Here is a 14,820-nt window from a genome sequence, read left to right on the forward strand (position 1 = left end):
CTATACATCAGGAGGTGCAACTCCAGAGCCAACAATATCATGAGAGACCCCTTCCACCCCTGCAACGGAGAGGTTGAGAAGGAGTTTCTTCCCAGAGGCCATTCGGACTGTAAACGCCTATCTCACCAGGGACTAACTCTACTGAACGTTTTTCCTTCCATTATTTATTATGTAAAAGAATATGTGTGTTATGATTGTGTTTATAGTTTGTTTGGTTGTTTGTCTTTTGCACAAAAGTCCGCGAGCATTGCCACTTTCATTTCACTGCACATCTCGTATGTGTATGTGACAAATAAACTTGACTTGACTTGACTTCTTAGATATGCGATATCCATTATCTAATAAGACATAAAAGCCTTATCGGTGTTGAATACATAAATCTTAAAAATAAACAGCGCTCTTTTCTAATTGATGGATCACTGGTGCCACTTAAGCCTTGGAAACGTCCTTATTTATTTTAACAGGCTAGTGAAACTTTACTATTCTTGGTGCCAACGTAAAGATTCGCTGTACTGTTGCTACTGAGAAGGATAAATGAGGACAATTTGAAATCTGTAGAGGCAGAGACATGGTAGCAAAGGTGACAAAGTTCCATTCTCTTCCTGTATTGGACAGGCTTCAGGAGTTATTGAAGTTGAGGAAAATGTGCAAATCTCTAACAACTCAGGAGTTGCCAGAAAATAACTGAACCTCAAAACTGACGGAATGTATATTGATTTTAGGACAGTGAATATTTAAGGTCAGGTGGATTGCTAGTGAAAGGCATCATCTCCACATTTCTGACAGATTTTGCTCAGGGAAAATGGACCCTTGTTATAAAGATAGATGAAGAGTTTTCCTGGCTGGCTGGTTGTTCAGTTTAAATAAACAACTCAACAAAAGTTGTTCAAAACTGACGGAAATATTTTGAAGAAGTGATAAATCCAGTCAACCTGATGATAAGTTCTGCTCTGCCTAATTAACTCTGACAGTAAGTTACGATGGATCTATTTGACTGGATAAGTACTATTTATCTTTCAGGTTTGTGCTATTCTTTCTTTATATGAATGCAGTTCTATGGATAGGATCACAATGGAAAACACTTGTGGCGTGACTGGGATCGCCATATCAGATACTGAACCACAATTTTCAGGTCAGTGACACAGTTGTTAGAGCTGCTACCTCACAGTGCCAGAGATCTGGGTTCGATCCTGACCTCTGGTGCTGTCTGTGTGGATTGCAAATGCTCCCTGTGACTGCATGTGTTTCCCCCCCCCGATGCTTTGGTCTCCTCCCACATCCCAAAAATGTGCAGGTTTGTAGGTTAATTGGCCTTTATAAATTTTCTCTAGTGTGTAAGGGGTAGATGAGAAAATGGGATAACATACAGTGCCCTCCATAATGTTTGGGACAAAGACCCATCATTGATCTATTTACCTCTGTACTCCACAATTTGAGATTTGTAATAGAAAAAATCCACATGTGGTTAAAGTGCACATTGTCAGATTTTAATAAAGGCCATTTTTATACATTTTGGTTTCACCATGTAGAAATTACAGCAGCGTCTATACATAGTCCCCCCATTTCAAGGCACCATAATGTTTGGGACAGCAATGTCATGTAAATGAAAGTAGTCAAGTTTAGTATTTTGTTGCATATCCTTTGTATGCAATGACTGCTTGAAGTCTGCGAGTCATGGACATCACCAGTTACTGGGTGTCTTCTCTGATGATGCTCTGCCAGGCCTGTATTGCAGCCATCTTTAGCTTATGCTTGTTTTGGGGGCTAGTCCCTTCATTTTTCTGTTCAGCATATAAAAAGGCATGCTCAATTGGGTACAGATTGGGTGATTGATTTGGCCACAAGAATTGACCATTTTTTAGCTTTGAAAAACTCCTTTGTTGCTTTAGCAATATGTTTGGGATAATTGTCTTGCTGTTGAATGAACCGTCGGCGAATGAGTTTTGAGGCATTTGTTTGAGCTTGAGCAGATCGGATGTGTCTATACGCTTCAGAATTCATTATGCTACTACCATCAGCAGTTGTATAAACAATGAAGATAAGTAAGCCAGTACCTTCAGCAGCCATACATGCCCAGGCCATAACACCCCCACCACACGCTAGAATTTAGAAGATTGAGGGGGGATCTTATAGAAACTTACAAAATTCTTAAGGGGTTGGACAGGCTAGATGCAGGAAGATTATTCCCGATGTTGGGGAAGTCCAGAACAAGGGGTCACAGTTTAAGGATAAGAGGGAAGTCTTTTAGGACCGAGATGAGAAAATCATTTTTTACACAGAGAGTGGTGAATCTGTGAAATTCTCTGCCACAGAAGGTAGTTGAGGCCAGTTCATTGGCTATATTTAAGAGGGAGTTAGATGTAGCCCTTGTGGCTAAAGGGATCACGGGGTATGGAGAGAAGGCAGGGGTGGGATACTGAGTTGGATGTTTAGCCATGATCATATTGAATGGCGGTGCAGGCTCGAAGGGCCGAATTTTCCTGCACCTATTTTCTTTGTTTCTATGTTTCTATGTTTCACAGTTGAGGTGGTATTCTTTGGATTTTTGGCAGTATCTTCTCTCCTCCATACTTTGCTCTTGCCATCACTCTGAAATAAGTTAATCTTCATCTCATCTGTCCACAATTCCTTCTTCCAGAACTGTGGTTGCTCTTTTAAGTACTTCTTGGCAAACTGTAACATGACCATCCAATTTTTCTGGCTAACCAGTGGTTTGCATCTTGCAGTGTAGATAGTGGTCATTGACAAATCCACACCTGACTCCTGAAGAGTGTTTCTGATCTGTCGGACAGGTGTTTGGGGAGTTTTCTTTATTTTAGATAGAATTCTTCTGTCATCAGCTGTGGAGATCTTCCTTGGCCTGCCAGTCTCTTTGCAATTAGCCAGTGCTCTCTTTCTTCTTAATGATGTTCCAAGCAGTTGATTTTGGTAAGCCTAAGGTTTGTCTGGTGTCTCTAACAGTTTTATTCTTGTTTCTCAGTCTCATAATAGCTTCTTTGACTTTCATTGGCACAACTTTGGACCTCATGTTGATAAACAGCAATACAAGTTTCCAAAGGTGATGGGAGGAAAGACTAGGTGCTGAGAGCTCTCTCATACATGCATTAAGGCGGCATTTAAACACACCTGAGCAATTACAAAAACCTGTGAAGCCATGTGTACCAAGCATTATGGTGCCCTGAGATGGGGGGACAATGTATGAACACTTCTGTAATTTCTACATGGTGAAACCAAAATGTATAAAAATGACTATGTGCACTTTAAACACATTAATTTTTCTATTACATATCTGAAATTGTGGAGTACAGATGCAAAAAAATAAATGACAGGTCTTTGTCCCAGACAGAGGCCAGGGAGCGGTTGGAGCGGCTGGTTCAGCATCTGGACGGTGGGTTTAAAAATGGAACGCGGGCCTTTGTTCTCTTAACCGAATGTGATTTTTTCTATTACAAATCTCAAATTGTGGAGTACAGAGGCAAATAAATAAATGATGAGTCTTTGTCCCAAACATTATGGAGGGCACTGTAGATCTTGTGTAAATGGGTGATTAAAGGACCTGTTTCCATGCCGCATCTTGAAACTAAAACTAAACTTAACTTGGCAAGGTGATTAAATGTCTGTATTTAGTGTGTACATGGTCAAGACGGAGTGCTGAAGATACAGCATCATTTAGTTGAAAACATAGATGGCACCACAACGGCTGCCTCGCCAACAGTCTGTCTTGTCCTTTTCTTTCATTGTTGTGTTTTAGTACATAGAAACAAAGAAAATAGGTGCAGGAGTAGGCCATTCGGCCCTTTGAGCCTGCACCACCATTCAATATGATAATGGCTGATCATCCAACTCAGTATCCCATACCTGCCTTCTCTCCATACCCCCTGATCCCTTTAGCCACAAGGGTCACATCTAACTCCCTCTTAAATATAGCCAATGAACTGGCCTCAACTACCTTCTGTGGCAGAGAATTCCAGATTCACCACTCTCTGTGCGAAAGATATATTTCTCATCTCGGTCCTAAAAGACTTCCCCCTTATCCTTAAGCTGTGACCCCTTGTTCTGGACTTCCCCAAAATCGGGAGCAATCTTCCTGCATCTAGCCTGTCCAACCCCTTAAGAATTTTGTAAGTTTCTATAAGATCCCCCCTCAATCTTCTAAATTCTAGCGAGTACAAACCGAGTCTATCCAGTCTTTCTTCATATGAAAGTCCTGACATCCCAGGAATCAGTCTGGTGAACCTTCTCTGTACTCCCTCTATGACAAGAATGTCTTTCCTCACATTAGGAGACCAAAACTGTACGCAATACTTCAGGTGTGGTCTCACTGCAGTAGAACCTCCCTGCAGTAGAACCTCCCTGCTCCTATACTCAAATCCTTTTGCTATGAATGCTAACATACCATTTGCTTTCTTCACTGCCTGCTGCACCTGCATACCTACTTTTAATGACTGGCGTACCATGACACCCAGGTCTCGTTGCATCTCCCCCTTTCCTAATCGGCCACCATTCAGATAATAGTCTACTTTCCTATTTTTGCCACCAAAGTGGATAACCTCACATTTATCCACATTATACTGCATCTGCCATGCATTTGCCCACTCACCCAGCCTATCCAAATCACTTTGCAGCCTCCTAGCATCCTCCACACAGCTAACACTGCCCCCCAGCTTCGTGTCATCCGCAAACTTGGAGATGTTGCATTCAATTCAGTCATCCAAATCATTAATATATATCGTAAATAGCTGGGGTCCCAGCACTGAGCCTTGCGGTACACCACTAGTCACTGCCTGCCATTGTGAAAAGGACCCGTTTACTCCAACTCTTTGCTTCCTGTGTGCCAGCCAGTTCTCTATCCACATCAATACTGAACCCTCAATACCGTGTGCTTTACATCGATTGTCTGGATTTGTACCAATTTAATACAGGTCTTCAAAATGATTATGTTATCCCCAAGATTAAAATAACATTGGCAGTAAAATATTATGTCCATGTTGGGGTCACAGAGTGAAGAGCAGCCAAATTCATGACATTTTGCTCACCCTCTGAAGCATATTCTTCTGTGTTGATTTTCATATCGTACTAGCACAAGAGCTATCACCAGCCCAAATGTTTTCCATTATCATATTTTCATGATCTTATTTTCTTGCCACCACTGGCTGCCAGTCAGTGTTCCTTGTACTACTTTTGAGTCATTGAAAAATATCAATTTAAAATGTTTTCCATTATGCGCCTCTAAGGAATAATTAAGCCTAATAAGGAATACAATTATTAGTTATATTTCTAAATAATATTCTTAATTTCAGATTCTATTTGTTTGTTTGAAATCACCCATTACATTTCTATTTAGTGCTTTGAAATTGGAGATTAGATTGACATTAAATTGAGCAGTTAACCTGGAGAATAGTCCGTTCTGATGTTGGCTCCATTCTGTTCACCGGTCCATTCTTAAAGCAGATTCCAGCATCTGCAATCCCTTGTATTCCCAAGGAATACTTACATGTTGTAGATTCATACAGCAAGAAAGAGGCCCTATGGGTCAACTTGTCCATGCCGACCAAGATGCCTCAACCAAAAGCGTTCCATTTGCTTCTATTTCTCCCTTGTTCCTCTAAACATTTTTGATCTATGTACCAGTCCAAATATCTTTTAAATATTGTTACTGTACCCTCCCCAACTACTTCCACTGGCAGCTTGTTCCAGAAACCCACCATCCTCTCCGTGAAAACGTTGTCCCTCAGATTCCTATTAAATCATTCTCTTCTCCCCTTCAACCCATGTCTTGATCCTAGTCTAGGTAAAACCTCTGTGCATTCATCCTGTGTATTCCCCTTATGATTCCATACACCTATATATAACCACTACTCAGCCTCCAGCACTCCTATCTGCCTATCATCTTCCTGTAGCTCAGGTCCTCAAGTCCTGGCAAAATCTTTGTAAAGATCTTCTCTGCTTAATGATATCCTTTCTATAGCAGTGCGACCAAAACTGAACACAATGCTCCAAATGTGTACTGGATTATAATACCTCACTAATGTGTTGTACAGTTGTAGCATAACATCTCAACTTATATACTCAATACCCTGACTGATGAAGGTCAATGGGCAAAAAAGCCTTCTTGACCACCCTATCTATCAGTGATGCCACTTTCAGGGCATTAATGATCTACATTGCCAGGTCCCTCTGCTCCACAACACTCCCTAGGGCCTGAGCATTCGCTATATAGATTATGTCTATGGCCCTATCCTTATCAACCTTAGCAATGGCTATTACTTCAAAAATTCGATCAAATTCAGAGACATAATCTCCCACACACAAAACCATGCTGTCTATCCTTAATCAATCCATGTCTTTCCAAATGCATGTTTCTGATCCCTCAGAATCCTTCCTCTCTATTAATTTTCTGACCAAGTGTTCATCTATTTTTAATTATTATTGATGTTTACCAAAGTACAAATTAATTCATCTTGCAGCTCTTCACACTGCCCTGTTCCTGATCAAATTAATTTGGCTCTCAGGTTCCTCAATCCTTCAGGCAAATTTGTTCTCCTTATTGTTCATTCTGTCCTTTCACAACACGCTATCTCACAATAATTATATTATTTTCTATTCTCCATTATTCCCACTACAATTGTCATGACGGACACTAGTTCTGACAATTCATTTGTAATGTTTCGATTGCATTAATAGAATTGCTTTAATACAAGAATCCTGTAAAGCAAAATAAATGTGTACCAGGAGCAATAATATAATGACAAAAAGAAATTGCAAATAAAGAGATAAGATGAAAATTTTTAACATGGCCTTGTACGTCTTTAAAAATCTAACTGAACACATTTCCTTCGTATGTTACAGATGGGTGAACAAGCTATTGGAAGGAGCTTCTTCGATTCATCAGCATGAGGGCCTTTGCATGGTAGGTGAAGAGTTAATTTAGCACAGCATTCCAGCAGAGTCCTGACTGAGTGCTGGCGTGTCGGACTTTGTGTCTCTCTATGGAGCGTTGCACTGAGGAATTTCCCCTTGTGTCTTGACCATCATCTATCTTTCAAAAGCATGTGCTAGAAATATTCTGTAGATAAGGTGGCATGAGAACTATCAGGGTCATCGACCTCAAACACTAACTCTCTCCCTCCATAGATGCAGTTTGATCGATTGAGGATTTCCTGTTCTCATTTCAGAAGGCTAAAGGGGCTGTCCCACTTGGGCGACCTAATCCGCGAGTTCTGGCGAGTTTGCCCTCGACTCAAACTCGCAGCATGTTCGACACAAGGTCTTTGGAGGTCTTTGTAACTCTCCTTCATGCTCGAGAGTAGTCCGCGTGTACTCGAGGCCTCAGCTAGGTTGCTGCGTATTTTTCAACATGCTGAAAAATGAACACGAGTAAAAAAAGGTCGCCATGGAAAAAATCAATACTTTTTTTTACTCGTAGGTTTAGTCGTAGTAGGTCGTCATGTTAGTCGTAGGTAATCGAGGGTAGTTGAAGGTAATCAATGGTAGTCAAAGGTAGTCGTAGATAGTCTTCATCATAGACGAAGGGAGGTCGAAGGGAGGTCGAAGAGAGGTCGAAGGGAGGTCGAAGGAGGTCGTCTTCACTCTCCACTATTCCGTGTCCAATTTTCCCGAAGTTAGTCATAGCTGGTTGTAGCTAGTTGAAGTTAGTCTTCAACATAGTTGAAGGAGGTCTTCTACATAATCGAAGGAGGTCTTCAACATGACATTTTTCAAACTCTCCTACTCTTCTAAACTCCCCAATTAGGTTGCCCAAGTGGGACAGCCCCTTAACATTCTCACTATATTATATTTTTGATTTACCTTTCAATATTAACCAAAATAGATTCCTTGGCTATGAGCAGATTGCAGTTTTTGGTACCATGCAAACTGTCTGCTGCTTTGCCATCATTCAAGGATGATCACACATAAAAACACTTAATTTCCACTTAGGTGATTTGAGAAATGAGGTTGCGAAAGGTGTTTTAAATGTAAATCTTTACTTTCCTTTCATTCTGAGTAATAGTGATGATTTCTTAAACTTCTAATGGTGAAATCCATTGCGTGAAGTACACTTTCATAGCACAAATTTTCCAATGCTTACTCCTTAAAATTTCACACTTAGAACGGAGACATTTAATGTATTATGTTATATATTACTTAGGCACTGAGCAGGTTTGTACAACGCGAGCTGAAATAAATGTCAACTGAAAGGACCACAGAGACCTTTTTAAAAATAAATAAAATGTCCTGGAGGCATAACAAATCTAATCTTTGGAAACAGATGTGAATTATCCTCATCATTACTTGAAATAAATGTTGTTTGCTGTATCAATGCATTTTCAAAATATTGAAGAAATAAGCCCTAATGAATCTATGAAAAAGCAAAGCTTAACTATTAATATTCACGAGGGAATAATTTGCTTCATTTGATTCTTTATTAATTCCTTATTAATACCATCACGCCCATTTAATTTTAGTGTGTTGAAATTTGTATCTGACTGTCAAGGGTTCTCTCTCGAAGTGCATGGACAAATGGATCTTGTTGCAAAATATGCAGCTCGGTACTCGTGCGCAATGCAGAGCTCCTCTTTCTTGGGGAGTGGGCCTTCCTGTTCACCCCGGTTCAGCATGGTGCTGTTTGCTGCTGAGCTTTGCTGTCATAAATTACCTGTCAGTGGTACAGTGGGTCAAGTACTTACATTCTTGCATATTTAGGTCTTTCACTCTGATTATTGTAACGCAGCACTAATTGGGCATCTTAATTTATTACCAGATGTTAAATCAAGGCAATGCATAACAAAAATTGCAGAAGTGCTACCGAGGTGGCAAGTGAAATAATTTATTATCACATAACTGTATTAAGTGCTTCTACACCAACAAATCAGCCTATCACCTCATTGACTGCCTCAATAATCTTATCTGTTTTATTTCTAATAGGCCAATGTCAACGGCATTATTCTCCTCATGCCCATTTCTTATCACCATAAATGTGTCCATTGCCTCAATTCTATCTAGGTTTAATTCGGCAATAATAATGCACAAAACCATTGCTATTTTAATTATAATCAGTGAACCCTAAGCTGAAAATTTGTGAGAGGATCACAGGGCTGAAGGCAGCACCAATACATCACTGATTTCTCATCTTTTCCTGCAAAATGTCTTTTTAAAATCCAAAGATTATGAAGGTCTCTGTTGAGGCATCACGCAGTTACAGTATTACACTGTGTCCTTGGACCTCAGCCTGGGAGAGACATATTAATAGTCAGTGCACAGCTCGCCGATCGTCCTGGATCTGCTGCTTTGATCTGCAATTGATTCCAATGGCCAACATGCCAGAAGCTAGGTCTGGAGGCATAGTTGGCTTTACGTTGGTGATGGACATAGAGAGCCAGGTGGGGGACGGGAGAGGATCATGGACAGCAAAGCCTCGTCATCACGGTCAAGGTCGATTGCTGGTGATTTGTGATGTGTGGTGAAGGAAGCCTGTGATCACCAATCTGGTCGTTGGTGGTTGTGTTAATATGATCAGGGCTGGGCAGTCTTGTGTGATATGTGGGTGTACAGAAGGGAGGTGGGGATGATCAGTGACGTTGAAGGTGTGTGCATGGGGGTCAGGTGATGGGCTTGGAAGTCTTGTTGAGTTGTTGGGTGGCTGCAAGGGGGTCGTTGGTTGATGGTTGGTTGTGGAGTCTGGTCAAGTGATGAGTGGCTGTAGGGTTTGTGTAGGTGATCAGAGGGGAAGGGCGCAGTTCTGATTAGGTGATCAATTGGCACTGGAACTGGTCCAGTGATCGTTGGGAAATCTGATCAGGTCATCGGTGAGAGTGGGATGTGGTTAGTTGTATGGTCTGGTCAGTTGATCAGTGAGTGTGAGATCTGGTCAGGTGATGGTGCTGTGAAGTCTGGTTAGAGTCATACTGAGTGAAAGCAGGCCCTTCAGCCCAACCTGCCCACACAGACTAACAGGTCCCAACTTCACTAGTCCCACCTGCTTGTGCTTGGGCCATATCCATCTAAACATATCCTATCCATGTACCTGTCGAAATGTTTCTTAAATGTTGCGATAGTACCTGCATCTGGTTGGGTGATGGTTGATGTAGGAGTCTGGTTGGTTGATCAATGTGTACAGGGCCTGGTCAGGTGATGGGTGTGTGTGGGATCAGTTGGGTGAGCTGTGGGTGAGGTGATCAGTTGGTGCAGACTCTGGTCCAGTGACCAGGGGGTGAGCGGACTAAACAGGTGATGTTTAGTGTGGAATCCGGTCAGGTGGTCTGAGGATTGGGGATCTGGTCAGGTGATCAGTGGGGGTTATTGGGTCAGGTGGATGGTGAGTGGAGAAGTCTGATTGGTTCCATGAGTCGGACCAACTGAGTGATGATCACAGGGCCCTGGTGAGATCGCACCTGGAGTATGGTGTGCAATCTTGGTCTCCTAATTTGAGCAAGGACATTATTGCTATTGAGGGAGAGCAGCATAGGTTCACCAGGTTAATTCCAGGGATGGTGGGACTGACATATGATGAAAGAATGGGTCGACTGGGCTTGTATTCGCTGGAATTTAGAAGAATGAGAGGGATCTTTGAGAATCATATAAAATTCTTGGAGGATTGGACAGGTAAATGCAGGAAAGATGTTCCTGATGTTGGGGGGGTCCAGAACCAGGGGTCACAATTTAAGAATAAGATGTAGGCCATTTAGGACTGAGATGACGAAAAACCACTTCACCCAGAGAGTTGTGAATCTGTGGAATTCTCTGCCACGGAAGTCAGTGGAGGCCAATTCACTGGATGTTTTCAAGAGAGAGTTAGATTTAGCTCTTAGGGCTATGGGAATCAATGGATATGGGGAAAAAGCCGAACGGGGTACTGATTTTGGATGATCAGCCATGATCATATTGAATGGCGGTGCTGTCTCGAAGGGCAGAATGGCCTACTCCTGCACCTATTGTCTATGTTTCTCTGCTTTTACAAGCTTCCAAGGAAATAAGGTTGACATAAATGCTGGAGAAACTCAGTGAGTGAGGCAGCATCTATAGGTCACTCGCTGAGTTTCTCCATCATTTTTGTCTGCCTTTGATTCTCCAGCATCTGCAGTTCCTTCTGAAAGGAGATAAGGTTGGTATCAAGGGGACAGGGTGGAGAATCAAATGAAAGCCAGTTAATAAACATCTTTTGTTTGTACTCGCTAGAATTTAGAAGATTGAGGGGGGATCTTATAGAAACGTACAAAATTCTTAAGGGGTTGGACAGGCTAGATGCAGGAAGATTGTTCCCGATTTTGGGGAAGTCCAGAACAAAGGGTCACAGTTTAAGGATAAGGGGGAAATCTTTTAGGAACAAGATGAGGAAAACATTTTTCACACAGAGAGTGGTGAATCTCTGGAATTCTCTACCACAGAAGGTAGTTGATGCCAGTTCATTGGCTATATTTAAGAGGGAGTTAGATGTGGCCCTTGTGGCTAAAGGGATCAGGGGGTATGGAGAGTAGGCAGGTACAGGATACTGAGTTGGAAGATCAGCCATGATCATATTGAATGGCGGTGCAGGCTCGAAGGGCCAAATGACCTACTCCTGCACCTATTTTCTATGTTTCTATGTACAGAGGAATCATTTGAAACAGCCTCTCAGCACTGGATTGGGACCTGCTCAGGTTTGTTCCCTTTAAACCACAAATATATAAGGCTAACATCCAGACATGGATAGAGTGGATGTGGAAAGGATGTTTCCATTAGTGGGACCAGTGGCCATAGCCTCAGAATTAAAGGACGTTCCTTTAGGAAGAAGATGAGAAGGTATGTCTTTAGTCAGAGGTTGGTAAATCAGTGGAATTCTTTACCAAATAAGCTGTGGAGACCAATTGATATATTTAAGGCAGAAAATGATAGATTCTTGATTAGTACAGGTGTCAGGGGTTATGGGGAGAAGTCAAGAGATTGGGGTTAGGAGGGTGAGATGGATCAGCCAGGATTGAATAGCAGTGGCTTGATGGGCCGAATAGCCTAATTATGCTCCTATTACTTATGACATGTCCCATCTACACCAGTCCCACCTGCGCGCGATGGCACATACCAAACCTGGCCTTCCATGTACCTGTCTAACTGTTTCTTAACTGTTGTGATAGTACCTGCCTTAATTACCTTCTGTGGTAACTCGTTCCATACAGCCACCACCCTTTGTGTGTCTTAAAAGATATTTAAATTGATTGGAAAGGTTGAGAGGACGCAAGCAACCCAGGCAGAATATGAGGTGCTGTTCCTCCAATTTCCGGTGTTGCTCACTCTAGCAATGGAGGAGACCCAGGACAGAGAGGTCGGATTGGGAATGTGAGGGGGAGTTGAAGTGCTGAGCCACCGGGAGGTCAGGTAGGTTATTGCGGAGTGAGCGGAGGTGTTCGGCGAAACGATCGCCCAACCTCCGCTTTGTCTCCCCGATGTAAATCAGCTAACATCTAGAGCAGCGGATGCAGTAGGTGAGGTTGGAGGAGATAGTGGTGAACCTTTGTCGCACCTGGAACGACTGCTTGGGTCTTTGGATGGAGTTGAGGGGGGAGGTGAAGGGACAGGTGTTGCATTTCTTGCGGTTGCAACAGAAAGTGCCCGGGGAGGGGGTGGTACGGGAGGGAAGGGAAGAATTGACAAGGGAGTTGCGGAGGGAGCGGTCTTTGAGGAAGGCAGACATAGGGGGAGATGGGAAGATGTGACGAGTGGTGGGGTCACGTTGGAGGTGGCGGAAATGGTGGAGGATTATTTGTTGTATTTGCTGGCTGGTGGGGTGAAAGATGAGGACTAGGGGGACTCTGCCCTTGTTGCGAGTGCGGGGATGGGGAGAGAGAGCAGTGTTGCAGGGTATGGATGAGACCCTGGTGCGAGCCTCATCTATGGTGGCGGAGGGGAATCCCCGTTCCCTGAAGAATGAGGACATTTCCGATGCTCTGGTGTGGAACGTCTCATCCTGGGAGCAGATGCGGCGTACACGGAGGAATTGGGAATAGGGGATGGAGTCCTTACAGGAGGCAGGGTGGGAAGAAGTGTAGTCCAGATAGCCATGGGAGTCAGTTGGTTTGTAGTGTATGTCGGTCAGAAGTCTGTCCCCTGCGATGGAGATGGTGAGGTCAAGGAATGGTAGGGAAGTGTCGGAAATGGTCCAGGTGTATTGGAGTGCCGGATGGAAGTCGGTGGTGAAGTGGATGAAGTCCTATTTATTAACTGTGGCTCTACCTTCAATGTTAAATTCATCTCCAGGACTCAGCACTGCTCTATGCAACTGGATCTTTTATTCATGACCCATAGACCACAAAGGCTAAGCATATTCGTAACAATAAATCCTCCATAATTCTCAACACCAGTGCTCTGATAGGCTTCGTTCTGAGCCTCTTACTATACTCACCATACACTCACGACTGTGCAGATAAATTCTGTTCTAATTCCATTAGCAGGCTTGCAGATGACATCAGCGTTATGGGTCATATTGAAACAATGATGATACAGTTTCATCAGGGGTGCGGCTAGGTGTTGCAGCGGTAGAGTTGCTGCCTTCATAGAAACATAGAAACATAGAAAATAGGTGCGGGAGGAGGCCATTCGGCCCTTCAAGCCAGCACCGCCATTCATTGGGATCATGGCTGATCGTACCCAATCAATAACCCGTGCCTGCCTTCTCCCCATATCCCTTGATTCCACCAGCCCCTAGAGCTCTATCTAACTCTCTCTTAAATCCATCCAGTGATTTGGCCTCCACTGCCCTATGTGGCAGGGAATTCCACAAATTCACAACTCTCTGGGTGAAAACGTTTTTTTTCTCACCTCAGTCCTAAATGGCCTTCCCTTTATTCAAAGACTGTGGCCCCTGGTTCCGGACTTGCCCAACATTGGGAACATTTTTCCTGTATCTAGCCTGTCCAGTCCTTTTATAATTTTATATGTTTCTATAAGATTCCCCCTCATCCTTCTAAATCAGTCTCTAAACAAGCCTAGTCTTTTCAATCTTTCCTCATATGACAGTGTCCCACCATCCCAGGGATCAATCCCGTGAACTTACGCTGCACTGCCTCAATCACAAGGATGTCCTTCCTCAAATTAGGAGACCAAAACTGTACACAATACTCCTGATGTGGTCTTACCAGAGCCCTATACAACTGCAGAAGAACCTCTCTACTCCTGTACGGGAATGCTCTTGTTATGAAGGCCAACATTCCATTAGCTTTCTTCACTGCCTGCTGTACCTGCACGGCAACTTTCAGTGACCGGTGTACAAGGACACCCAGGTCTCGCTGTATCTCCCCCTTACCTAACCTAACCCCATTGATATAATAATCTGCCCCCTTGTTTTTGCCGCCAAAGTAGATAACCTCCCATGTATCTATATTATACTGCATCTGCCACACATTTGTCCACTCACTCAACCTGTCCAGGTCACCCTGCAACCTCCTAACATCCTCCTCACAGTTCACACTGCCACCCAGCTTTGTGTCATCTGCAAACTTGCTTGTGTTGCTCCTAATTCCCTCTTCCAAATCATTAATATATATGGTAAACAGTTGCTGCCCCAACACCGAGCCTTGCGGCACTCCACTCGCCACTGCCTGCCATTCTGAAAAGGACCCGTTCACTACGGGTGCTGTCAGTACAGACTTTGTACGTTCCCCCAGTGACCTGCGTGGGTTTTTTTCCTGGTGCTCTGGTTTCCTCCCACACTCCAAAGACGTACAGGTTTATAGGCTAATTGGCTTGGTAAAAATTGTAAATTGTCCCTAGTATGTGTAGATTTGCATTAGTGTACGTGGATCGTAGGTTGGCGCGGACTCAGTAGGCCGAAGGGCCTGTTTCCGCGCTGTA

The sequence above is a fragment of the Leucoraja erinacea genome, chromosome 2 (assembly GCF_028641065.1).
Source record: "Leucoraja erinacea ecotype New England chromosome 2, Leri_hhj_1, whole genome shotgun sequence".
In the NCBI taxonomy this organism is placed as follows: Eukaryota; Metazoa; Chordata; class Chondrichthyes; order Rajiformes; family Rajidae; genus Leucoraja; species Leucoraja erinaceus.